Genomic DNA, 26773 nt, shown 5'->3' on the forward strand with positions numbered 1-26773 from the left:
AAGATTTAAAAATTATGCAACCCAAAGGAAGGAATGATTTTACTCTTTTAGGATAAATTGTTTAAACAATTAGTTCTTACAATCATGGGAGTAAATTATTCTCAGATTATTTCATATCTTAATTTTCTTATCCTAGACTTTCCTAGGTTATTTTCTAAATGAAGGTCAGAATTAAAGGTATGAAGATGAATGGGATAAATAGTGAAGAGATATTTGAGTAAGAAAATAATTTAAACTCTAACCTTCAGGGTATCAAGGGAGTAGGTGAGAGAAAAATTATACTATAAGGAATATTTTAAAAGAACAAATGGAAAAGTAAAGTCACTGAAGTTATAGGTGGAAAAACTTTCAAGATGCAAATGGATAGAGACAAAACATGTCTAATGCTGTAGGGAGGTCAAAAGAGTACAGTGTCATAAGAAGCTGAATTTGATAAATAGGTTGCTGGAACTGATGTGTGAGCTAGGAGTTCCAGGGACACTGTGGAAGCAAACAGATTGATAAACATAATGATAGGAACTTGGGACATTGACAAATCTATATTGTGCAGGGTGGAGGTGACTCCTAGTGGGGGATTGGCTGTATTAGACAATAGGGAATGACAAATAAGTTAGAGAGTCTATGAACAATGATAAAAATGTAGTTCAACATTGAAGGAGGGGTAAGTGAAGGTAAACTGAGATAAAATGGGAGAAAATAAATGAATTCAACCATTGAAGGTTTTAAGATCTTGATGATACAAAGTATCAAATCTTGTAAGAGAAAGAGAAATGGTGTGTGGGGGCATGAAGAGAGAGAGAGAGGGAGAAAGAGAGAGAGAGAATATTGAAGATAATTTGTTAAGGGTAAGAATTTCCAGATTCCATGGCCATAAAGACAAGACAGAACTAAGCATTTCTAATACATTATATTCTCAAAAGAGGCCCAAAGTAACTTCTTGTAACATGTTTCATATTTTCTTATTCTTTGAAAATGCTAGTCTAGGGTTAAAGCATTGTTGGCATATTTTTTATGTTATTATTTTCATATAACTTATCTTTTAGTTTAGTTCCTAAAACTTCAGCTTTCTGGGCTTTTACTTTAAGTTCTATACATCTATACAGAAGAGTTGTACTCTGACTCTTACTCATAAGCTATTTAAATGAATTATATTTAGCAAGTATTTTCAGCAATCTGAGAGCTAATGATGCAGCAGCCCTTCACTTCCACTGTCTCATTTAAATTTCAATCCCATAAAAAACAGCAAGTTTTGGGTTACTGGGAAGGTAGAAAAACTAAAACAAATCTCTATCTTTTGACTGTTATAGTTGCATTATAATAAATCAGAGTTAAGAATTTACTGTGTATTCAGACTAGTACAGACGAGGAGCCAGAATTATCTTGGCTATTTCTCTGAGTTTATAAAATATATGCATAGCCTTGATTCTGGCTGGGACAGACAAATAGTTTGTATTCTTCCACCCACACTATTGGGGAAATGGTTTGGGTAATGGTACTTCAGTGTGACCAAGGTCACATACAGTTACTGAAAATACAAGGGGTACTTGGTAATATGTTAAAGACATTTAAGGAATATCTGTCTACTTTGTTGTATTAGGTATTAGGGATGTCATATATAAAAACTGTGAAAGAGAAAAAGTTATCCCTGGGTTTTGTCTCTTTTGTCTCCCTTCCATTGCTCTGTCCCTTACCCCAACAGTATTCTTGCTGAACGTGGTCATACTTATTACAGAGTACAATAAGCAATAATTTACTTCTCTAGGTCTACCTTTAGACATTTGACTCCCTTATATGAAGATCTCTGTCCTAATGATGTTGGTGTCAGTAACTTCAAAGGCAATGCCCGAATTATAATAGATCCTCAACAGGTTAACTTGTCAATGTTAAATGTGTACACACACCCCAGACTTCGTGAAATAATTAGGTACATTTTCCAATTTCTCTCAGACTTAGAGCAAGACTCTCCATCATGGAAGTACAAATAACAGTTTATAAGTTGTTCCATGCACAGATGGTGACCTTCAAAGCTCCACAAAGGTGAAAACCTAAAAGCAAAGGTCTGAAACATCCTGACGCTCTGTGACATAGGCAAAGTAGGACAATTAGAATTTATGAAGAAGAAGTGGTGGAGTTAAGGATCTTCTCCCCATCATTCTTTCATCTCTGTAATATTTGTATTCCTCATACCTTCACTCAAGGATGAGTACCACTGTACCATTCTGTACCACTGTTTATGCACCTGGAAATATGAAGCGTAAATACCCAGCCATGGTGTAAAAGCATCTATCAAAATTGTTTAAATGAACTCAATCGAGAATCACTTTATTTTGAATATATTGTGGCAAGGTAATTAACCATAGAATTCACCATTTTAGTCAAATTATAATAGATCACAGTTGCTATTTAAAAAAAAATACACTCAGAATTCCTTGTTTCAAATGTACAGGTAGCTTCCATTGGTCCCACGTTTCAGTAACACCAAAATACGAAATTTTTCCTTCAAAAGAAAATGAGTTTGTAAAAATAAGTTATTTTAGGATATTCTCTTTAAATTACAGATAGGGCTTTTGACCTATTCTGTATGCTTTGACAGCCTCTGTTGTGTTTTCATCAATGATTGATTTAGTACGCCCTCTGATATTTTTTTTTCCTCTTAGTCCAATTCAGTATTCATGCTTAATTGATATGTGTATTGGTCAAAAATACTTGCAATTGGTTCTAGCAATGAAACCCTTCTGATGACTTTATATATTTGAGTTATTTGTTGTTTGGCATTCATTTTGGGCATTATATAAAATGTATAAATAAAGAAAATTTTCTCTGCAAGAGAAACATATAGCAACATGAATATATTTAGAAAGTTTTAAAAAATAAACTAGATTGCATGTATGAAATCATTATTAAGACATGATATAATTTCTAACTCTTATGGCAAGAAAATGAAAATAATAATATTGTATTTTAAGAGATTAAATGTTCATTTGCAAAAATGAACATTTTATAAATACCTAAGTTATATGCCTTTTAAATTTAAAAACATATAATACAAATGCAATGCCACATAACAGAACAACAGTAGTAAAATGCAATCTTTCAGGGACATTTCTGAGAATGACTCACATTTATGTGAGAAAATTAAAAAGTAGATTATATTGTTTTTGTGTTTTTCCTTTTTTTGTGGGAGAGAGGATGTAGGCAACAGAAAATAGGCAGTAGATGATCAAGACTTTAAAAAATATTTTAAAAGGGCAAAAAAATATGTGTCTATCACCACTCTAAATCATTATATTATGCATCTGAAAAATTAAAACAAATAAAATGTAAAAAAAATCAAAATTCTTCTATTTAACCCAGATTTTCAGTCATTTAACTTATAGTTTTAATCAGCATTGGTGTAACTTTATGAAAGTTTGAGTCTTTATTAGCTTTGTAGTTTTGGAATCATCAAAGGACCATAAATTAGAAGTTAATAATAACTGATATGGAAATATCATTTACTATTACTTTTATCTTTGGTAACTTGTAAGAAGATGTTGCTGAAATCAACAGTAGACAAGTCTAATAGCCAGGGTTGAATCTTGACTATCCCATGGTTACTTTACTTAATACCTCTAAGCCTCAGTTTTCTCCTCTGTAAAACCAACATATAAATATCATCTTTATTATTATAATATTTCAAAGGAAGAAGTCAGATAATTGAATAAAGCATTTTGGCAATTACAAATAATACACACTCAACGAATGGTGGTTATATCATATAGATATTCACAAATATTTCGGATTATCACAAGTAACAAATAATTCTGGATCAAAGGTCTTTATAGATAGTCTCTATAATGTTATTTTAGCCTAATAAAACTATACCTCACATGCCCATGTAATAGTGCAGTATTCAAATACAGAAATATTAATGAGCTTGAAACACTAATAAAAAACAACAGATCTCCTTGAAATGCTTTTGTTTTTTCTTTGGTGTGTGTGTGTGCTTTCATTTTGCAAAGGAAATTACAAAAATAGTAAATAAAGTCTTGTGTGTCCTTCAGCCATCTCACTCAAATGGTGACATCTTGTATAGCTCTAGTAATATATCAAAACCAGAAAACTGCCATTGGTACAATACTGTTAAGTGGATTGTAGATTTTAACCAGTTTTCACCATTTTTTACATCTTTCATTTGTATATGTGTATGTACATGAGTGTACATGTGTAATTACATGTAATTTTATATTATGAATAGTTTTGTGTGACCAGCACCATAATCAAGATGCAGAAAAGCTATGTCACCACTCTATTAGTAAAGGTTCTCCAGAGGACAGGAGAATATATGTATACACATACACAGTCATGTGTCACATAATCACATTTCAGTCAATAATGGACAGCATATATCATGATGGCCCCATAGACTATAATATCATATTTTTACTATACCTTTTCCATATTTAGATGTTTAAATACACAAATACTTGCCATTATATTATAATTGCCTACAGTATTCAGTAGAGTAACATGCTGTACAGTTTTGTAGCCTAGGATTAACAGGCTTCCTAGGTGTGTAGTAGGCTATACCATTTAGGTTTGTGTAAGTAAGCTCTATGATGTTTGCACAATGACAAAATCATTTAGCAATGCATTTCTCAGTTTGCATAACTATACCTCCAGAGGGTAGGAGAATACATACCTCTGTATAGATAAAGAGATTTATTATAAGAGATTGGCTTACATAATTATGGAGGTGGGAAAGTCCCAAAGTCTTCAAGGTGAGTTGGTAAGCTGGAGATCCAAGAGAGCCAATGGTTTATTTCCAGTCTGAGTCTAAGCCTGAGAATCAGGAGAGGTGACTGTGGTTCTGCCTGAAAGCTGGCAGGCTCAAGACCTAAGAATTGCTGATGTTTTAGTTCAAAGTCAGGGACTGGTTGAGGGGAAAGCTTATGTCCTGGTGCAAGGGCAGGGAAGAATTCTCTCTTGCTTAGAAGAGGGTTAGCCTTTTGTTATTGTTGTTATGATTCAGGCTAATTCAGCTAATTCAGTTACATCCACCTACATTAGGGAGAACAATCTACTTTATGAAGTCTACCAATTTAAATGTTAATCTCATCCAAAACGACCTCACAGAAACACCCAGAGTAATATTTGACCAAATATCTGGGCACCCTGTGACCCAGTCGAGTTGGCACATTAAATTAACCATAATAACCACAAAGAAAACAGCTTCTACTTCTATATTTGTGCCCACCCACTTATCCACCCACCATATATGTCCCTTGGCAATCACTAATCTGTTTTGCATATTTTATAATTTTGTCATTTTGAGAACATTTTAAAAAATGGGATCATACAGTATGTAACTTCATGAGAACATATTTCAAAAATCCTAATGCCCTTGAGGTCTATTCAGATTCACATGTTGCACATGTCAACAATTCAATAATTTTTATTGCTTAGTAGTATTGCATTGTATTATATTCCATTGTGCCCAAGTTGCTTTAACAACTCCCTGTTGAAAGACATCTGAGTTGCTTCTACTTTCAGATTATTATAAATAAAGCTAGTATGAACATTTGTGCACAGATTTTTCTGTGAACATATCTTACATTTCTCTGGGATAAATGCTCAAGAGTGTGATTCCTGAGTCATATGGAAAAACATACAGTTAGTTTTAAAAGAAACTCCCAACTATTTTCCAGAGTTGCTGTGCCATTTTATATTTTTTCCAGCAAGGTACATGAGATCAAGCTTCTTTGCATCCTCACTACCACTTGGTTTTATCACTTTATTTATTGTTATTCTAAAGGGTGTTTAGTGATAAATCATTGTGGCTTTAATTTGCATTTTCTTAATAGCTGATGATGCTGAACATCTATTTGTGTTCTTACTTGCCATCTTGACAATCATATCTTGTTTATGATAAACTATCTACTCATGACTTTTGCCTATTTTATAATTAGATTTTTTTTACTATTGAGTTTTGAGAGTTCTTTTTATAGTCTAACATAAGATCTTTGTTGAACATAATTTGCAAATATTTTATTGCAGTAAATTTTTTCGCCTTTTTGATAGGGTCTCTCACAGCACAAAAATTTTAATTTTGATGAAGTGCAATTCATATCTTTTACAAAATGGATCACACTTTTGGTGTCATGTCTCAGAACTCCTCACTCACTTACCCCTATTCTGGGTAGAAATGTTTTCTTCTGTTTTCTTCTCATCCTTAACATTTTAAGCAATTGCCTAGTCCACTAAATTTTTACTGACATATTACAAAACCACTTGCAGAAAATATTTGATATGCTCAGATTTAGTCATAAATTGAGATGTACAAAGTATGTCATGAGAGATGATGTAAATATGAAAGTGACATTATTTCATTCAATATCATTCTGTTTCAGAACTAAGAAGAAATGCTGACAAGGATGTGGAAATATTAGAACCCTTATACATTGCTGGTGAGAATATAAAATGTTACAGCCACCATGGAAAACACTCTGGCAGTTCCTCAAAAAGTTAAACATAGAGCTACCATATGATCCAGCAAGTCCTATGCTAAGTAAAAGAAGCCAGACACCAAAGGCCACAGGTTGTATTATTTTATATATTTGAAATAACTGGAATCAGTAAATCCACAGAGACAGAAAGCCAGGGAGGATGGGAAGGTGGGTTGGGGAGTAACTGCTTAATGGGTATAGGGTTTTCTTTGGGGTGATGGGAATGTTTGGGCACTTGATAAAGGCAGTAGTTGTACAACACTGTGAATGTACTAAATGCCACTGAATTGCACCCATTAAAATGGTTAATTTTAAGTTATGTATATTTCATCTCAATTTTTTAAAAAAAGTTATTTAAAATAAACAAAAAAGTATCTTAAAAAACAAAACCAAGAAGATGAGTGAAAGATTGCCAAAGAAAAAGACATGAACAGAAAGAATTTCACTAAGTGGTACATAACCAAAAACTTGAATAAAATTTTCTACAACTACTTTTATATAAAATTTTAATTAAATAATTGGGTAATTGTTTCTACTCATTTCAAAACACACATACATATTAATCTATAATAAATCCATTAATTAAGATTATTCCATAACAATTGTGACATTTTAAAAGCAAGTGTAGACACTAGTATTACAAGGAAATGTAGGTTAAGCATTATCACTGCTATTAAGAATAAAAGTTAATTCGGTAGTTCCTGGAATTGCAAGCATAAATAAAAGCATAATGAGTATAAAATGTTTGTTAATTATTATTAAGAAATATGCTAGCTGGTTAGAAGAAATTTTTCATTTGCTATTAACTCTCAAAAGGCTTAATAACATAGATTTTCCATGCTTGCCATCAAATGAGAAAGAAACAATGTTTCCAAATGTAATTTTACCAATAAGCATAAAAGATATTCATATAGACATAATGACTTTATAAAATAAGTTCTCAAAAGAACTGAAAAGATAATTTTTAGTTATATAAATTTCTGGTGTTTTAATTTCATATATCAAAAGAAATATATTAACCATGTTCTTTTGTCAATTCCTCTTAAATTTGCCAATTAGCTCAATCACATTTTTGAGGGAAGCTGTAGATCATATTATAAAAGTCAGAGTCTCAGGCAGGAGCTAACATTCATTAAGTACCTGCTGCGTGCTGTGGTAGTTTATATTCACAAGAAATGATGAGGACAAAGAAACTTCAAGAAAAATTTCTGTAGCTTATTAATATGATCAATTTAATGTTTTTAAGAGATACAAGGAAGTTTGAAATTACTTTTTATGTACTGTTTTGTTGTGTGGGTATGTTTCTTTGAATGTAAAATCATGCTCAGATAAAGCTTATATTATGGTTATATTTAGAGCCATTTTAAGAGATTTTGACTGATAGTATAGTGCCCAGCTAGACCTGCTATGAAAAGTACTACTCCTTGACAAAATTTTATTTTCATTACAACTACTCTAACTTTATGCTTATATGTTGTGTTCGTGATTCAAAACATACAGGAGAGAGTCAAGCAATACCATGGGGATATTATGGTGACAGTATCAGTGCTATGTCTGTCCCCTCCAAACTCATGGTGAAACTTACTCCCCAATATAATGGTACTAAAGGTGAGGCCTTTAAGAGGTGACTGGGTCATGAGGGCTTTATACTCATAAATGGATTAATAGATTAATGAATCAACGGTTGATGGATTAATAAGTTGCCATGTGAGTGGGTTAGTTACCATGAAAGTGGATCTGTTATAAGAGCAGGTTTGGCTCTCAGTGAATCAAATATTTTCAGGTTTTGCAATTAATACCTTGGATCAAGAGAGTCTACACAAGTTGATAAAAGATAACTAATAAAATTATCTAATCTCACCATGACAGAGAAGGAGGAATGGAATGAAAATATATAAAAAGTCAGGATGACTCCAATGCTTATGTGCTTCCCTTTTCGAAGGTCAACAAATATTTATGATAACATGGCAATTTTAATCTTCAGAAGTTTTTCTAACATAGGTCTTGAAAAAAGTTTTCAAAATAAAGAAATAATAGTTATTGAATGTGCTCTTCTTGCTTCTCTTTTGGAAAGAGGGGAGCAAGAAAGAAGCGTGGAGTATTATATTGTAACCTATCCCTACAATCCCAGAGAATACTGGAGTGCTAGACATTTAGTGTAATTGAGCACCTCCTCCTAGGCAATCAATCAATCAATCAATAAAAATAGCATGGAACATCCAACGAAATAAAGAAATTAAAAAACCCAGATGGACAATATGCTTGGGAGAGGCATTAGGAATGAGAGAACAGTGGAGAAGAGATGCCTCACAGTTAGCTGTAGAATATAAGAGAGATAAAAACACAATAGAAATAAAAGAGAAAGGAGAGAAGTTCTGGCAGATCCAAAAGCAGTTGGAAAGGAGAAATGTTCTCATGTCAGGTACAGTTGAGTAAGCACACTCTACCCTCTCTTTCCTTCTGAATGAAGATATAAAATGGACAAAATGTTAGGGACAGCAACTTGTGAACACACAAAGTAAATAATACAAGCATATCATGGAAGAAGACCAGAATTTAAAATACCATTTTTTTTTCTCTCTCGTTGTCTCTTAACCTGATCTCAATGCAGCCTGAAAACTAGAAGTGAGCACTAGAACAGAGAGAGGTCTAAGAGAAGCCCTCTAATTCTGGTTTGAAAAGTAGGAAAAGAAACACCCAATACTCAGAGACAGTGCAGAAATCCTCCATTTTTATTCCTTTTTCTGTTTTCCTCCCTCTGCTCTCTCACTCCCAGCCCAGGCTCTATGGTGGTGGTGGCAGTGGCAGTGGCTGCAACAGGCCCCTGCAGGAGCCATAACTCGAGGGAAGCCCCTCATTCTCTTGTATTTGGCGGAGCTGTGGTACCCAAGCAGGTGGTGAACACGTATTATTTTTTTCTTTCTGTCTTCCAGTGCTTGTTCTCGGATCCAGAACAATTGCAGAAGTATGTGGAAGAATGGGGCAGCTAAGGCCTCAGATTTCTGGTCAGAGGACCAAATAGGGGACTCCAGGAAACTGGAAGGTTCTATGGAGATTACGGGGAGGGAAGAGCTCAGGAAAACTATTCCTTAAAGTTGTTTATGAACTCTTGAGATCATCCCTGAGATCTGTTTGCATAAATCTAATAGTGATCAGAAGAATAATGATAGACTAAATAAAACTGATAGACTATCACACAGAATCACTATGTGAATAGCACACATAAAGGAGAGACCCAAATAGCATTTAAAATGATTTGATGACTAAACTGACATTCACACTGTAGAGAGAGTGGGTTGACATTTTTGACTCAAATCTAAGGTCAAGTGCCTTCTTACACAAAAACATCACATTCTCCATAGGATTTAAATAAGACCCAGAATTTCATAACATAATATTCAAAATGTGCAGGACACAGTTACAACGAACCAGAGAAATCTCAATTTACATGAGAAAAGTTAATCAGCAGATGCAAATGCTGAAATGACACAAATGTTGGAATTATCTGACAAAGACTTTAAAGCAGCCATTATAAAAATATTTCAACAAGCAATCTCAAACTCTCTTAAAACAGAGGGAAATATAGAAAGTCTCAGCAAATAAATAGATAATATAAGGGAGAACCAGTGAGAATTTTAGAAATGAAAGATACAATAATTGAAACTTAAAAACTCACTGGATGGGCTCAATAGCAGAATGGGGGTAGCAGTGGAGCAAGTGAGAAAATGTAATCATAGATAAAACAAATTATCTAAATTGAACAACAGAGAGAAAAAATATTTTAACAAAAGTTTAACAGAGACCTTTAGAGACTTTCGTAATAATAACAAACATCTAACTAATACTAATATTTGTGTTATTAAAATCCTAAAAGGAGAGAAGTGTGATGCTGAGAAAATATTTGAAGATATAATGGCTGAAAACTTTCTAATTATGAAAAAAAAAAACCTTTAAAAATATAAACCTACTGATTCACGGAGCTTAATGAACCTCAAAGATAATAAACCCAAAGGAATCCACGCCTAACAAAATCAAATAAAACTACTAGAAACTAAAGACAAAGGAAAAAATCTTCAGATCAGTTAAGACAATGAATCACCTATAGAAATCAATAATTCAAATCAACGCATAGTTGTCACAGAAATCATAGAAGCCACAAGCAGAAGGAAACTGTACATCACTTTTCAATAACTGTTATCCCAGAGCATTATATTCAGTAAAAGGATCCTTTAGGAATGACAGTATCAAATAAGAGAAAATTAGGAGAATTCATGGCTCAGAAGAACTGTTCTAAAAATTTTTTTAGAATAAGTTCTTCATACAGAAGCGAAATGAAAGCAGAAGGAACTTGGTACATCGAGAAAGAAAGAAGTAAAACAATGCAAGATAGCTGGGTAAATATAACAGATTATATCTCTTCTGATTTTTAAAACTAAGCTTTAGTGTTAAAAAAATTAAAATATTGTCTTATAGGGTTCTTAATATTTGTAGAGATGATATGTGAAAAATTAAAAGAGAGCAAATAAAGGGATCTGTAAAGTGATAAGTTTTCTACATTTTAGTGGTAAACAATGGATCTAATCAGGGGTCCTCAAACTTTTTAAACAGGGTGCCAGTTCACTGTCCCTCAGACCGTTGGAGGGCCAGACTATAGTTAAAAAAAAACTATGAACAAATTCCTATGCACACTGCACATATCTTATTTTGAAGTAAAAAAAAAAAATGGGCAAAAACACCCGCATGTGGCCCGCGGGCTGTAGTTTGAGGACGCCTGATCTAAGTAAACAGTTATTCCTCAGTATTCATGAAGGATTGGTTCCAGGACACCTTGATGATACCAAAATTGATGGATGCTCAAGTATCTCATATAAAATGGTGTAGTATTTGCATATAACCTACACACATTCTCTTGTATACTTTCAATCACCTCTAGGCTACTTATAATACATAATACAATGTAAACACTATGCAAATAGTTGCTATACTATATTCTTTTCAAATATGTATTATTTGTTATTGTATTATTATTTGTTATTGTTGAATTTTTAAAAATATGTTTGATTTCTGGTTGACTGACTCAGTGCCTACAAACCCATGGTTACAGAGAGCCCATTGTACTGTGAGAAGTCAATTATATACGTTGCAATCCCTGGAGCAACCACTGAGGGGAAAATTATACAAATAGGAATAGTAAATAATATAATGGATAAATTAAAATGAAATAATAGTCCAAAAGATGGCAGGAAAGAGGAAACAGAGGAGTGAAAAAATAGGAATAATAAACCACTAACAAGATTGACTAAGAAAAATATGAGTGAAGACACAAGTTACTGATATCAGAAATGAAAGAGGAATATGACTGTAAACACCAGAAACATTAAAAATATAATGAGGAATATTACATAAACTATATTACATAAACTATATGCATAAATTTGATAAGTTAGATGAGTTGTATTAATTTCTTAGAAACCACAACCTACTGAATTTTCTTAGGATGGAATAACTAACATAAATAACAGAATCACTGTTATTGTAACTACTAAAGAAATTAAGTTCATATTTTAAAACCTCCTGGACCAAAACCAAACAAACAAACAAACATCTCTAGGCCCAGATGGTTTGACTGAAAAATTCTGTCATCCATTTAAACACCAGTTCTAGACAATCTCTTCCAGAAAAAAAGTAAAGAAGGAAATACTTACTAAACCATTTTTAGGCCAATATTACATCAATAATGGGGAGAAGGATTACAGAATAATACATTTCATGAGAATAGACAAAAAATCCTCAGCAAAGTATTAACAAATTGAGTGAAGCAATGGATTTTTTTTTTCCTAGGAAAGCAAGGCTGGCTCAATATTTGAAAATCAATCCATGTTATCCAACTTATAACATAGAAGAAATCTTTATAACTTACAGTTAGCCAAATAATTCTTAAATATGACACCAAAATCATGATCTATTTCACAACTACTATATTGATAAATTTTCTTTTTATGAGAAAAAATGAGCCATTCTAGTAAACCTTTCTCTCACTGTATTTGAGAAATGCCTTATATAATAGCATGTAGAAAATATATGTGAAATAAATGAATACTTAATTAACATTGATCTAAAGACCTTATAAAAATTTAATTCTAAATAATTTTGTCATGATTTTGCAATAAGTTTTAAATATTCAAACTGAAGTAATAATGTTTGGCTGATGAGATTTGTTCTTAAAATGCTGATACAGTTACTATTCCCAATCATAATTTTTCCAAACTCATTAGGCCTGCAAATCTAATGAGATTTTTGTAGCTGAATGTAAAATTATTATTATTTCTTTTTTATTTCAGCATATTACAGGGGTACAAATGTTTAGGTTATGTATACTACCCTTGCCCTACCCGAGTCAGAGCTACAAGCAAGTTCATCCACCAAATGGTGTGCATTGAATTCATTAGGTATGTATATACCTCCACCTTCCTCTTCCCTCCCACCTTCCCAACACCCAAAGAATGTTACTACTATATGTGCACATACGTGTTGATCAGTTAACACCAATTTGATGGTGAGTACGTGTGGGGCTTGTTTTTCCATTCTTGGGATACTTCGCTTAGTAGAATGGGCTGCAGCTCTATCCAGGATAATACAAGAGGGGCTAGATCACCATAGTTTTTTGTGGAACTCCATGGGATACTTATACCACTTTTTATTAATCCCCTCATGTATTGATGGGCACCATGTCTTTGCAATTGTGAATTGTGCTGCCATAAACATTCGAGTACAGATGTCTTTTTTATAGAACGTCTTTTGTTCTTTTGGGTAGATGCTCAGTTATGGAATTGCTGGTTCAAATGGTAGTTTTACTTGTATCTCTTTGAGGTATCTACATCTTATTTTCTACAGGGGTTGTACTGGTTTGCAGTCCCACCAGCAGTGTAAGAGTGCTCTTATCTCTCTGCATCCATGCCAACATTTATTGTTTTGGGACTTTTTGATAAAGGCCATTCTCACAGGAGATAAGTGATAACTCATTGTTGTTTTCATTTGCATTTTCCTGATGATTAGAGATGTTGAGCATTTTTTCATATGTTTGTTGACCATTATTCTGTCTTCTTTTGAAAAATTTCTGTTCGTGTCCTTTGCCCACTTTTTGATAGAGCTGTTTGATTTTTTTCTTGCTGATTTTCCTGAATTCTTTATAGATTCTAGTTATTAGCCATTTATTGGATGTGTAACATGCAAATATTTTATCCCATTCTATAGGTTGTCTGTTTGCTTTCATGAAAGTTTCCTTGACTGTGCAGAAGCTTTTCAATTTTATCAGGTCCCACTTATTTATTTTTGTTGTTATTGTGATTGTCTATGGGGTCTTCTTCATAAATTCTTTGCCTAGGCCAGTGTCTATAAGAGTTTTTACAACATTTTCTTCTAGAATTGTTATAGTTTCGAGCCTTAGGTTTAACCTGTTATCCACTGTGAGTTGATTTTTATGAGAGATGAAAGGTGAGGATCCTGTTTCAGTGGTCTTGGGAAAACTAGATAGCCACATGTAGAAGACTGAATGTAAAATTATTAATATGTAAAATGAATGAAATGATAAGAATGAATAAATGGCATGAAACATTTATTTTCTGAGTTAAATATATTTAAACTTATATAGTTAGAGATATATAGATATATGGATAGAAGCTATGGATGTGTATGATACGTGATTTGCATTTATAGATGATTTACAGTCATTATTCTAAATTATCTTTAAAGGAAAATAATCTTGTGATAAAGCAAAGCATTTTTTCTGTTTAAAATATATGTTCAAAGCTTTAAGAAAATTTAGATAGTGTGTGTGTGTGTGTGTGTGTTCAGTAATTTACCAATATTTTACAGTGTAATACAAAATAGTTAAGAGATTATAAAATGGCACTCTACATTTTGGTATTTTCTCAGGAATTTATAGTTTCATTATCTTGTCAGTTCTTTTAAAGTTCATAGGTTAATGCTATCCTGGCTTCAACCATACTTTTAAGTTAACAAAATACTTTAATTATAGCTATAATTTATTCCTTGTAGTTTAATATCTTTGTGTAGAGCAAAAATTTTAAATGAGAACTACAAGAGGTCAATATCTGAGATTCTTAGTTCACTGGTGGAATAAAAATTAGTACATTTCAAAGGCTGTAAAAGGATCTAAGGAAAGCTAATTTTACTTACAGAATTAAAAAGATACAATTGGTCCTACTCTGGAAATTGATACATTTGTAAACTGAATTGTTTCATATGTTTTGCAGTAAATCTGTAGTAAAATAAGTAGACAGTTATACTATCAATGTACACCTTTAAAAAATGTAAATACATTATTTTGTGCCTGATATAAAAGTATTTTATTATGTAAACCAGAGTTTTTGAAGAGTGTCTGTTTGTAATGAACAGTTGACTTGAAAGTCATTCTCTGTGAATTTCTTCCCAGTTTATTCTGGAATTCGATTTATTTTCAGTCATAGAAATTTTCTCAACAAAATGGCCATCAATGTCACTGCAACAATTTGGATTTTTATTTAAGTTTCCTGAAATTAGGAGCCATAGACTATGACATGCTGTCCAAAAATGTTGTTCCTGGATAAGAAAAGAATCATGTAATTGAAAATATAATTCCAAGACAGAACTATTCTAATATCTCTCTTACTTTAATTTATTCCATCAGCGAGAAGCGTAGACAAAGGCAAAGATAAACAAAATATCTGAAAGAGGAAATTAAAAGAGGTTTCTTTTTAAAGTAATGCCCTGGATTAGAGATCTCCAAATCTTCTGCCTATAAGACATGCAAAACCTTGGAAATATTACTTGACAAAAATGAAAAAGACTTCAACAAAGTAGGAGAATCATTTGAAACCAGCAATGAAACAAGAGCCACTGTCCAGGAAAGTAAGTGATTGGGAGAATTGTCAAAATACCCTGATGAAATTAAGCTTTTCATGTATGGAGCCTACACAGAGATGTACGGGAGTGTGGACCATGGACTAAGCCTTGCACTTGTGGTAAGTAGTAAGCCAGAAGAGAAACTATACTGCCAAAATCTGGGACCCAGGAAAAGCTACATCTTGAGGAAAATCATTAACTAAAAGGATAGACATTTTTTTGTGGGCTCTGGATAGAAGATTAAAAAACAAATAAGCAAGATCCTCCCTAGTACTGTGTTTCCCTGAAAATAAGACAGGGTCTTATATTTATTTTTCCTCAAGAAGACACCCTAGGGCTTATTTTCAGGGGGTGTGTTATTTTTTAAGTACGGTACAACAATCTACATTTATTCAAATATAGTTAAGTCGTCTTCTTCTGGAACATCATCATAACTCTCCAAACCCCGAATTCCATCCTGAATTTCTTGCGACTCTATTTCCTTTAGAACCATTGGCCCCAATCTCTCATGTCGAGCAATAGAGCTCTCATGGGGCAGATGAGAAAGGCTGCTCGTCTTCTTTACCACTCTGCGAGGAAAGGATGGGTTGTGCAGATACCCTGCGTAGCCATGCCCATCGCTAGGTCTTATTTTCAGGGTAGGACTTATATTACGCAAATGCTTAGAAATCCTGCTAGGGCTTAGTTTATGGGTAGGTCTTATTTTCGGAGAAACATGGTATTGCAAAGGGTTTAGCCATTTTCATGTGTGTTTAGGGCCTGAATGTTTTACATACCAAATCATCCAGTAGAGACGATACTTCTGAGAGTACCAGGAAAAGTCAAGCACAAATCTCTTGGATAGACACACCCTTAATATACACATAGGATGTGAATGATGTTGCCTAGGCAAAGGGTGTGAGTATCTCCAATCCAGTACATGTGTCTTTGAACTTCTGGAGAGAAATTTCCAACAAATGCGACCCCACAATAGTAATATGACAAATACAAGAAAGAAAGAGGGAACCCAAACCTATTGTCTATACAGCAACAAAATCCTTAGCTATTTTTAAATAATTTATTTTTCATGACTCTTATAAGTTACATCATAATCTACTGAAGAACAGTGTTGCTTTCATGGCAGTGCCACAGTAATCAGTACTGGTTTTACAGTCAGGGAGAATCAGAGTTGTGTAATGTGAGGTGGTGGAAAAATGTAGCAGTATTTAAATGAAGCTAATTTATGACTAAAATTAAAGGATGGTAATAAAAAGACACTAATAAAATCTAGCCTGAATTGTTAAACAGATTCTTTGGAAATGCTAAAGAAGCATATCATCAATAGTAGCCCTGAATAGAAAATCCAATAGCATATAAATAAATAAATACATACATAAATGAAAACCAAAATGTGCTTTCCCAAAACTCCCATAGAATATTCAAATAAGTAAATCCCATAGAATGTATACATGTATTTATGCACATATATATATGTGTGTGTATATATATATGTATGTATATATATCTCAACAAGTTTCAACTTCCTTGTAGACATGGTACAGAAATGTGAGTTGTGAAAATTTTGATAGATATACTGTTACATTGCCATATTGCTAGTATTGTAGAAAAACCGTACTACAAGAATGCTTATTATAGAACTATTTAACATGGACTGAAATTGCTTGCAGTGTGCCAAAGAATTCGCTTTTCATTTTGTTTATTCACGTATTCATCATTCAGTCATCTTCATTTAACATTTAGCATGCACCATTCACTGCTCTAAGCACTGAGGATGTAGCAATGAAAAAAGTGCAAAGTCATCAGCCTCTGACATTAGTGTGCTGGGAGACAGACAAAAGGGGTAAACAAATGAATATATGATATGCCAGATGCAATACATGCTTTGAAGAGAAACAAGGGATGGTAGAGGAGAATAGAGAATTATAGAATGCAATTTCATATAAACTGGTACAATATAATTCCTCTGATACAGTGTTATTTGTTCAGAGACTTGAAGAAAATTACAGAAAAAAAATAAATAAAGCACTTGTCAAAACCAAAGTGTTATGTCAAAAGGAACCGCAGGTGCAAAGGTCCTGAGACAAATGTAGATTCAGCACATTTGCTAAACATCAAATAGATCATCATGGTTGGAGCAGAATAAGCAAAAGAGAAGGTAACAGGAAGTGGTATCAGAGAGTTCTCAGGGAACTATATCATGTAGAATCTTATAGATCATTGTAAATACTCTAAATATTTTTTTCTTTAATATGCATCATAAACTTTATTTTTATAGATGTAGGGGGTACAAATGCAGTTTTGTTACATGAATATAATCTGTAGTGGTGATGCCTGGGCTCTTCATGTATTCATCACCAAAATATTAACAGTATACATTGTACCCACAAGGTAACTTTTCATCCATTATCATCCCCTCCCATCTTCCCATCCTCTCACCTATTATCATTCCACTCTATACCCATATGTACACTTTGTTTATCTCCCACTCATAAGCAAAAACATGTAGTATTTGATTTTCTGTTTCTGAGTAGTTTCGTTTAAGATAATGGCCCCCAATTCTATTCATGTTGCTGTAAAAGACATGATTTCATTATTTTATATGGCTAAGTAGTATTTCATGGTGTATATATACCATATTTCCTTTATCCAGTCATCCACTGATGGACTCTTAGGTTCATTCCATATCTTTGCTATTGTGATAGTACTGTGATCTTAATTATTTTGAATGAGATGAGAGTCATTGAAGATCTCTGAGCAAAATAGTTACAAGATCTGACTTATGTTTTAAAATAGTAAACCTGGCTGCATCCAAGAGCATGATCAATGGAGAGGATGGGGCAAGGATGGAAATAGGGAGGGAAAATGGAGAACTATTGCAGATGCCCAGGTAGGAACATATGAAGGTTTAGATCATGCTGGTAGCAGTGGTAATTGACAGCAGATGAAGATAAACAGAAAGAAAGGGGAATACAAGAAAAAGATAAGTGCCAAAGAGGACTTCATGACTTTTGGTACTATTAACTGAAGATGGACATTCCTTTTATTTTGATGAAAAAGACTTTTGGTAAGGAAAATCAAGAATTCATTTGGGATACATTTCAGATATCTATAGGGCATTGAAATGGAGATGGTAAGTAAGAAATTTGATTTTCTATTTACAGTTCAGCAGAGAGCTCTGGGTTGAAGATATACATTTAGTTGTCATTAAAACAAAATGATATTTAAAGCCACAAGGGTGATGCTGTTACCTAGGGTATGGATGTGTATAAAAGAGTGAAGAGTTCAGAGGACTGGTGGGAGGGCTACCCAAAGTTGAGAAGTTAGGAGGAGGGGTAGAAATCAGCAATGAAAGGTGAAAGAAAGCTTCCAGAGAACAAAATGAAGGATTATGACTCAGCAATAGTGGGGAAAATGTTTCAAAGGAATTTATAATCAACTCTGTCAATATCTTCTTATTGCTGGAAATATTACCTGAGATTTGAAAACTGTATTTACTACTCGGAAGTCATTTGCAACCTTCACAATGACTGTTTTGATGGAATATTTAGGGATAAAGCTTGACTATTGTGAGTTTAAGAGATAATGAGTAGAGATAAAGCATATTCATTGGGCAGGGGGTAGGGAGGTCTACTGCAAATGGGAGCAGAGAAATGGTGCAGTAGCTACAAGGGGATGTGAGGTTCATTTTTGTTTAAAATAAGAAATACTATGGCGTGTTATATGAGCTTGGGCTAAGAAAGACAGAAAAATTGATGATGGTCAGAGGACACGATTTCAGGAGTGTTGTCCTTGAGTAGATGGGGATTGCACAAATGGAAGGACTGGCTTTAGCTGGGATCATGGATAGTTCATGGAAGCCAAATTAAATGGATATAGACATGACTTAAACTTCATGCCACATACCCAGCATCATTGTGCTTTTTCACACATTCATTGATTCTACTTGGCAACTATTTGATAAGCATTTTAAAATTTGGTATCCTTATGTAGGCCAATAAAGAGGACAGCATATAATAAAAATTGAAATGGATTAAAAAATTTACTGAAGATTGTAAATTTTCTGGGAAATAATTGATAGTAAAAAAATCTATAGTTAGCACGAAAGCACTTAAAACCCATATGTAAATTTGAATTATTTTAGTTTTCTCACATTTTGAATTGATAGATTTCTCCTAAGAAGCATTCTGGATTTTTTTTTTTTTTTTTACCCCTATTCTTCCTTCACACGTTTAAGAGAAAAACATTCTAATATCTAATGAAATTCTAATTATTTCTTTTTGGATAAAAGATACACATTCTAACATTTGCAGTATTTATAGGTTTGTAAAAAATGTTCTCCTATTGATCAGAGTACAATTACAAAACACAAACGAAAATGAGTGTATAAAGAGATAGAAAAGCAGGAAAAACACTTCAGCCACCCACCAAAGATATATTTTTCTCCTTACTGTCACCATCCCCTTTATTTTGTCCATGTACTTGTTTTTTGTTTCTTCCTCTTGTGATTTTTATGTTGTATGCTAGTAAGACAACCCCAGGGTCAGTCCCAGCCCATCATGTGCATTTTAATGACTTGGGATGGAAACACCTGGCATTTATTTTTGGGTGTAATTGGCAGATTATGTAACCTACTAACATTGTAATTGGTAACATTACACAGCTCAGGATGTTTTGCAGCTAATGTTAAAATGTAATTGAAATGTAAATATAGTAGCAAGTGTGGTAGGTAGCAAAGAGTGCTAAGATTTTTCTATTCATAAAAAGAACTCAAAGTGGAAAAGCAGGTTAAAGACAATTTAATTAAATAATTTAAATCAAATTATTATCTCTTTTCATTGGTTACTGATTAGCTACTGCATCAATCTAATAATTATAATGTTTTGTCTTATTTCTTTTTAATTTTCATTAACATTATACAGTAACATTTATTTCAAATTAATTGTTGAGCATTGCCAGGCAAAAAGGCTTCCAATATTTTTAAAAATCTTATGCTCTTTATATGAAAAGATCTTTTTGTATTTTGGCAATGTGTTATAGCCCTGCTTCACTGAAGACAGAGTGGAGAAGTTTGCACATTTTTTCTTGCATAAAAATATTTATATTCAGATTCTTTTCACTTATATGATAGGCTGAGGTTTGTCTTTTGGAAAAATAAAGTTTATTCACTCTAACAAAAAAAATTTGCAACATTTTTGAAGCATTAATTTCATAAATCAGCTTATGTGTTCTGCAAATATCTCTGCTAATACCAAAAATAAATAAATAAGTAAAATCAGCAAGAGAATTGTGCTTTATAGATTAAGTTTAGCATCAAGTTGGCACTATCACCTCTTCAGGTCACCACCTTTTTTATGGTGATTGGCATATCTGATCTGACATTTTTCAGCCTGCGTTTTGATTGGCTGAATTTCTCTTTTAGCCCTCCCAGAGGCACAGCCTTGGACCCTATGCTTTGTCCGACAGCTGTGCTTCCCAGGAGTAGCTAAGCATTTTCATGAGGAAAGGACAGAGAGGTTACAAAAAAATGTCAATCATCTCTGGGTGTATTGAATCCCCTACTGCACTGTAGATAAAGAGAATACCCTTTAAGTGACTTCAGCATAAATTGTATTCTGTCCATTTTTGTCCAAACAGAATTGTATTGTCTGGCCTAGATTAATTAAAATAATTTATGGAATCACAGGGGTCTATTTTCAATAATTCAAAGTACATGTTAAATGATTGGATTAATATAAAAACCATATGTATGAAAATGAAACATTTTAGCACTTGATCATATTGCATTCCTAAAATATTTTTATGTATATACCTGTATTTAATGAAACCATTACAAAGGAAAATGGCTTACTTTATGAATAGGACTTTGTATTTCTTAGGAAGGAATATTAATCGTTAAAGTCCTAAAACAAACAATGACACAGAGGGTGTTTTTCAAATGATACCCTATATTAGAAATCAGCATATAAAAAGGATTGTGTCCCCATATATATTTCAAGGAAATGTAGACTTAGATATAAAAATCTAAAATACACAAATCTGTTAGTAACTGCATCTTTTCCTGAAATTTTTCATATTATTTTTATTGGTAATTTGAGGTGAGCATTGAACAAAAATTAATTTCTGCTTTATTAATAGCATTTATAGTTTCAAAGTATTAAAATATTCAAAATCAGGAACAAAAAATTTATTTAACACACATGAAAATTATAAAATCCATTAATATAGAATTAATAATGTCCACACAAATATGCTGTAAATATCTGTATTTACCTATATTTTCTTTCTTGAAACAATTAAGTATCCACACAAATAAATTGCAATCACAAAGAATATGAATATAATAAAGCCACAATGTAATGTAAACATTTTATCTTTTATTAAAGTTTCCAAAAGTTTCTATAGGTTTCTAAAAGGTTGTGTTTTATTTCTGTTCATAAAGATTTCCATTAAAAAAAAAAAAAAAAACAACAACCATGCTGGGAAAATGTTTGCTATAACCATAGTAGAAACTTTGATAAAATAAATTATTTTACTAATAGAGAGAGGAGAGGTGGAAAAGCCTGCTCACTTTGTTAGGAAGCTGATCTAAAATGCATCACCTGTCACCTGTGCAGTCCCCGTTTGACAGTTCAATACCTCCTCATCTTCTGCGAATGGCATTGCTGAGCTCTGAGTAAACTGTGCCTGTATGCAAACTGTCAAAGAGAACCTGACACATCATTAGTACTGACCTCCATCATGACAATAACAACATGAAACCAAACAGCACAGCTAATTTTCATTAGAGTTCAAATTAATCTCCAAATCTTTCCATCTAGCTCTGTGCAAAGTAAGTTCCACAAAGAAGGCATTTGATGAACTGTGTGATAGACTGACAAAATCCTACGCTTAGAAATCCACATAGAAGTCTGCATTCTAAAAAGCTCAATACAATTCTTTTTATAACTCAAGCAAAATGCAGCCTTTACGACCAACAGTGGAATTAAATTAGTTTGTGGTACCTCACAGCAAGGATTACAAGTTGCCCAATCTCAGCAGCGCTGCTGCTTTAATTCCCTTCCAGCTCAGATGCCTCAGACGAACACCAACTGCCACAAGAGGCATGCAGATATGGCATGGCTTGCTAAGCTTTCTAATGTTTCTTTGCCCAGCCGCTCCCTGACCTCACTTAAGCATGGAGTGCACAGTGAAACACAAAACACGTGGCCTCCAGTAGGAGAAAGCCAGCAAGGGAAAAGGACCAGCAAGTGTCATATTGAAACACTGTGCAATGATGCAAATGAACCAATTTTCTGGCTTTTGCTCTTCAAAATTCAAGAAGTCACAAAGCTAGGTCACTTGGGGGAAACAATCCTCCTCCACACTCCAAGATTGTCAAAATTGCACATTACTTCTCCTCTCACTCTGCTAGAATCAAATGAATGACCTTTGATCCTGACCAAGTGTATTTACTAAAGCCATCAACACATATAACCACACATTGTCATGTCATACGTACAGCATACATGAATCCCTAGATATGTGTTCAGTTCAATATGGGGGAAATACATTTTAAGAATTAAAGGATTGGTCTTAAATATTTAAAGCACTTATTTTTTGCATCTTAATACATGAATTGATTTCTTGCAGAACAAGCTAAATTTTCCCATAAAATTACATAGGGCATCTTTGGAAGAACATTAAATCTTTGAGGTAGCCTTGATCCCATTGCTGAAATTACTGCTTCAGTGCACCAATGGCCTGTTTTGTTGCTCTGGGTTTGCAAAACAGAAAATCTACAATGCATTCTGGAAAGCAACCTCAAGCACTGAGGAATAACTGCGGGGTATTGAAGGGGAGAGCAGCCAACTATTTGGGAATTTAGCCATCAGTTATGGAGTGGCTCATTTTGTGCAAAGGCCCTGGACAGCTGGTGAAGGAAAGTGGCAGAGCTACAAGCAGTGACAGGTTCTGGAGACAGCGACTACATTAGCAACAGTGATGTATATACAGTGACTCATATTTTTTCCTCTTTCAGCCGTCCTTACATAAATAGCAACAGCATCAGCAACAATAACTAAGCTGAGATATGAAACATCAATGATATATTTTTAATTTTCTCAATACTGGGACATTTGTCATAATTTAATGAAAGGCATGTGGCATAGTAGAAAAGAGCACAGGGCTTTGAAATCAGATGGGTCATGGTTTAAAGCCTGCTTTTGACCCTTACTGGTGATGTGACCTTCAAACTGCTACTTAAATGCTTTCATACTCAGTTCCTTCTCTGTAAAACAGTGATAATTACTTGAATAAGATGTTAATTAAAAGTAATATATATAATAATAGAATGACAGTATCACTGGCATATCAAGGTAATTATACATTTGAGTTGATAAATCTAAAATACATGAGAGTATTACATGCTGCTATATGCTTGAACTAAGATTTAGATGATAGGATAGACTGATAAGATGGTTTTGACTTTAATTTTATGGCTTGAACCCTTAGTTTCCTCAAAGCTCAGTTATCTAAGTCAAAAATAATTTAAACCCTTTATTTACTCATCACATTGAAGGTGATTAGTTAATGGCACGTGCCTACCAAAAGGAGGAGCTCAAGATTTCCTCATTCTCATTCCTTCTCTTAGGATGGATTAAATCAAAGAACAAGTCAAGGCCCAGGTGCTGGTATTAAGTATGTCTCTAGGTCTTAGGAATCTCTTACTCTCCTACTACAGCCTTTCGTGAGAATTCATCACAAGGGAGCCCTAGTCTCCCAAGTAATTAGCACAAATGAGGGCCTGCTCAAATGTGAACAGGCACATCTCTGAGAATGCCCAAGATGAGTGGATTCATTTAGTTCTACTCTAAATAGTGAAGAAAACAATATATATTTTTCTTCTTCACGCCAGTCTTCCTAAATTTTTTATTGTCATCTTTTCTTCTCACTGGAATGATAATTTTTTTAGTTCTATGATCTGGAAATAAGTCTAGGGAGTAAGAGGCCAGGTATATATCATGCCATATTTAGGTGCTAGAGCTTATCTACCAAGTTTAAGTAAAAGAAGTATTTGCCACCTCATAGAAGTCAGTCTGGTGCACAAGGAGATTGCAGCTAGATTTGAACATAGAATTTAGGCAAATATAGGAGATACCTATATTATTATAAGTTAACTTGTAACTTGTTATTATAGTAGACTGTTGTATATTTGAGCTTTCAGGATCCTAGGTCCTAGGCAAAAAAAAAAAAAAAATTCTTTCACGCATCAATTTCTTTCTATAGGTAGTTGAAGTGTGTCATTAGAACTTGGGTTCAATTCTTGCTTCTTCCATTTCCTCGTGAGCTTGGATAAGTTACCTAGTCTTTCTATGTTTTTATCCTGATCCAAATGAGATTATAAAAATGTATCCTCCGTAAGCTTGTTGATTCATGTATTCATCAAATATTAATTAAGCCCCTGCTATTTGACAGGTACTGTTTTAGGCTCTAGAAAATAATGCTGAACAATGAATACTCAGTCATGACCACGCGTGGACAATGGAAGATTAAGAGTGGTGTCAGAGAAACATTGGAAGGCAGGAGTGGCCCAGACGATGATTATGGCGTAGGCTATGGCAGAAATGTAGAAGTAAGGGGGAATAATAAGATTAGAAATACATTTGGAAGGTAGAGCTATAGAATTGCCTCATGGATAGCTATGTGTAGAGTGTGAAAGAAATGTGAATCTGAGGTTTTTGCCTTGGAATGAATGGCAACGCTGGGCAGGAGGGAAGAGTCATATATACATTAAGAGTTCTTTTTGAGATGATCACTTAACAACAAACTAGAGATTTTAAAATATTCTGATAATTATTAAAGTCTTGAAACTATGTTTTGCACATAGTAAAAACTCAAAGAATTATAGCTATTAATCTGATTACTATGTATGCCCTATCATCTCATATGATATTGACAGAGAAGGTGAATATGTGCACAGAAGATAAAAGATAACAGTGCTGCCTGGGGACCATGAGGCCACAGTACTGAGAGCTAAAATTATTCTGGGCAAAGTCCCTGTGAAAGTAGCAACATCTGGCATTTGTAGGACTAGCATTTATTAAGAGGTCTGGATGTATGGAACTGGAGGACTAAAAGGTTCCCTGGTCAATTCTTTGCAGGTCTCCCTAGAAGCAAAATTAGAATTAGTAAAAGCTATCTTCACTTTTAACTAATTACTGAGAGCAATATACATACTTAGATGAAATGTTCTGCTTTATAGACCATCTACTATTTTTTCTCCTTACATAATCAATACTGTTTCTACATTTAGGTGTAGTAGAATATACTTTTCTAATTCACCTATAAGCCTTCTAATATCATCTTGTTGTTTAGAAATGTGAACAACTTTGTGTTGAAGACCATTAAATAAAGTTTTAAATAGCCTTTTAATTTACCATTAGTGAGACAGGCTAACATATTTTCAACATGACTAAATATATAGGAAATAAAATCTATTTTTAGTTTGTTTTAGCACATATTTCTAAATATTTTGGTCTAGAGAACAAAATCATAGAGGTACATGTTCCAGCCCCTCAACTTTATCAAATATTAGTATTTTCTATAATTGCTTCAGCATTCTTACAGAACAAAACATTATAGATTTGGTTGAAACCCTTTATAGTCCCTTTATAGTCCCCAGATCTCATTATTCTCTCCTATCCCCAAAAAAAGAGCTACTTGAATTTGGGTTTACTTTTCCCGTGTATCTTTTAAACTTCTATTACAGAAATAGGCACCCATATCATATTGTGTATTGTTTGTAAGTCTATAGCTTTATATAAAGAGTAACAGGGCCCAGATATTTTATCTCTTGGACAGTCCAATTTATTTACCCTGGTACTACAGTCCCCAACCTCCAGGACCAGTATCGGTCCATGGCCTATTAGGAACGGGGCTACACAGCAGGTGGTGAGCAGCCAGTGAAGCCTCATCTGTATTTACAGCCACTCTCCATCACTTGCATCACCACATAAGCTCCAACTTCTGTCAGATCAGCCAGCAGCAGCATTAGATTCTCGTAGGAGCATGAACTCTACTGTAAACTGCATGTGCAAGGGATCTAGGTTGTGTGCTCCTTCTGAGAATCTAATGCCTGATGATCTGAGGTATAGCTGAGGCAGTGATGTTAGCTCTGGAGAGTGGCTGCAAATGCAGATTATCGTTAGCAGAGAGGTTTGACTGCACAATAAATGTAATGTGCTTGAATCATCCAGAAACCAGCCCCTCATTCCCCAGTCCATGGAAAAATTGTCTTCCATGAAACCAGCCCCTGGTGCCAAAAAGGTTGGGAACCAACTGCCCTAGTAGGTATTCAAATGTCATCATTTTCTAAATTTTTTCATGATAAAGAAATATTAGAGAAA

Source organism: Microcebus murinus, chromosome 2, assembly GCF_040939455.1.
Source record: "Microcebus murinus isolate Inina chromosome 2, M.murinus_Inina_mat1.0, whole genome shotgun sequence".
Lineage (NCBI taxonomy): Eukaryota > Metazoa > Chordata > Mammalia > Primates > Cheirogaleidae > Microcebus > Microcebus murinus.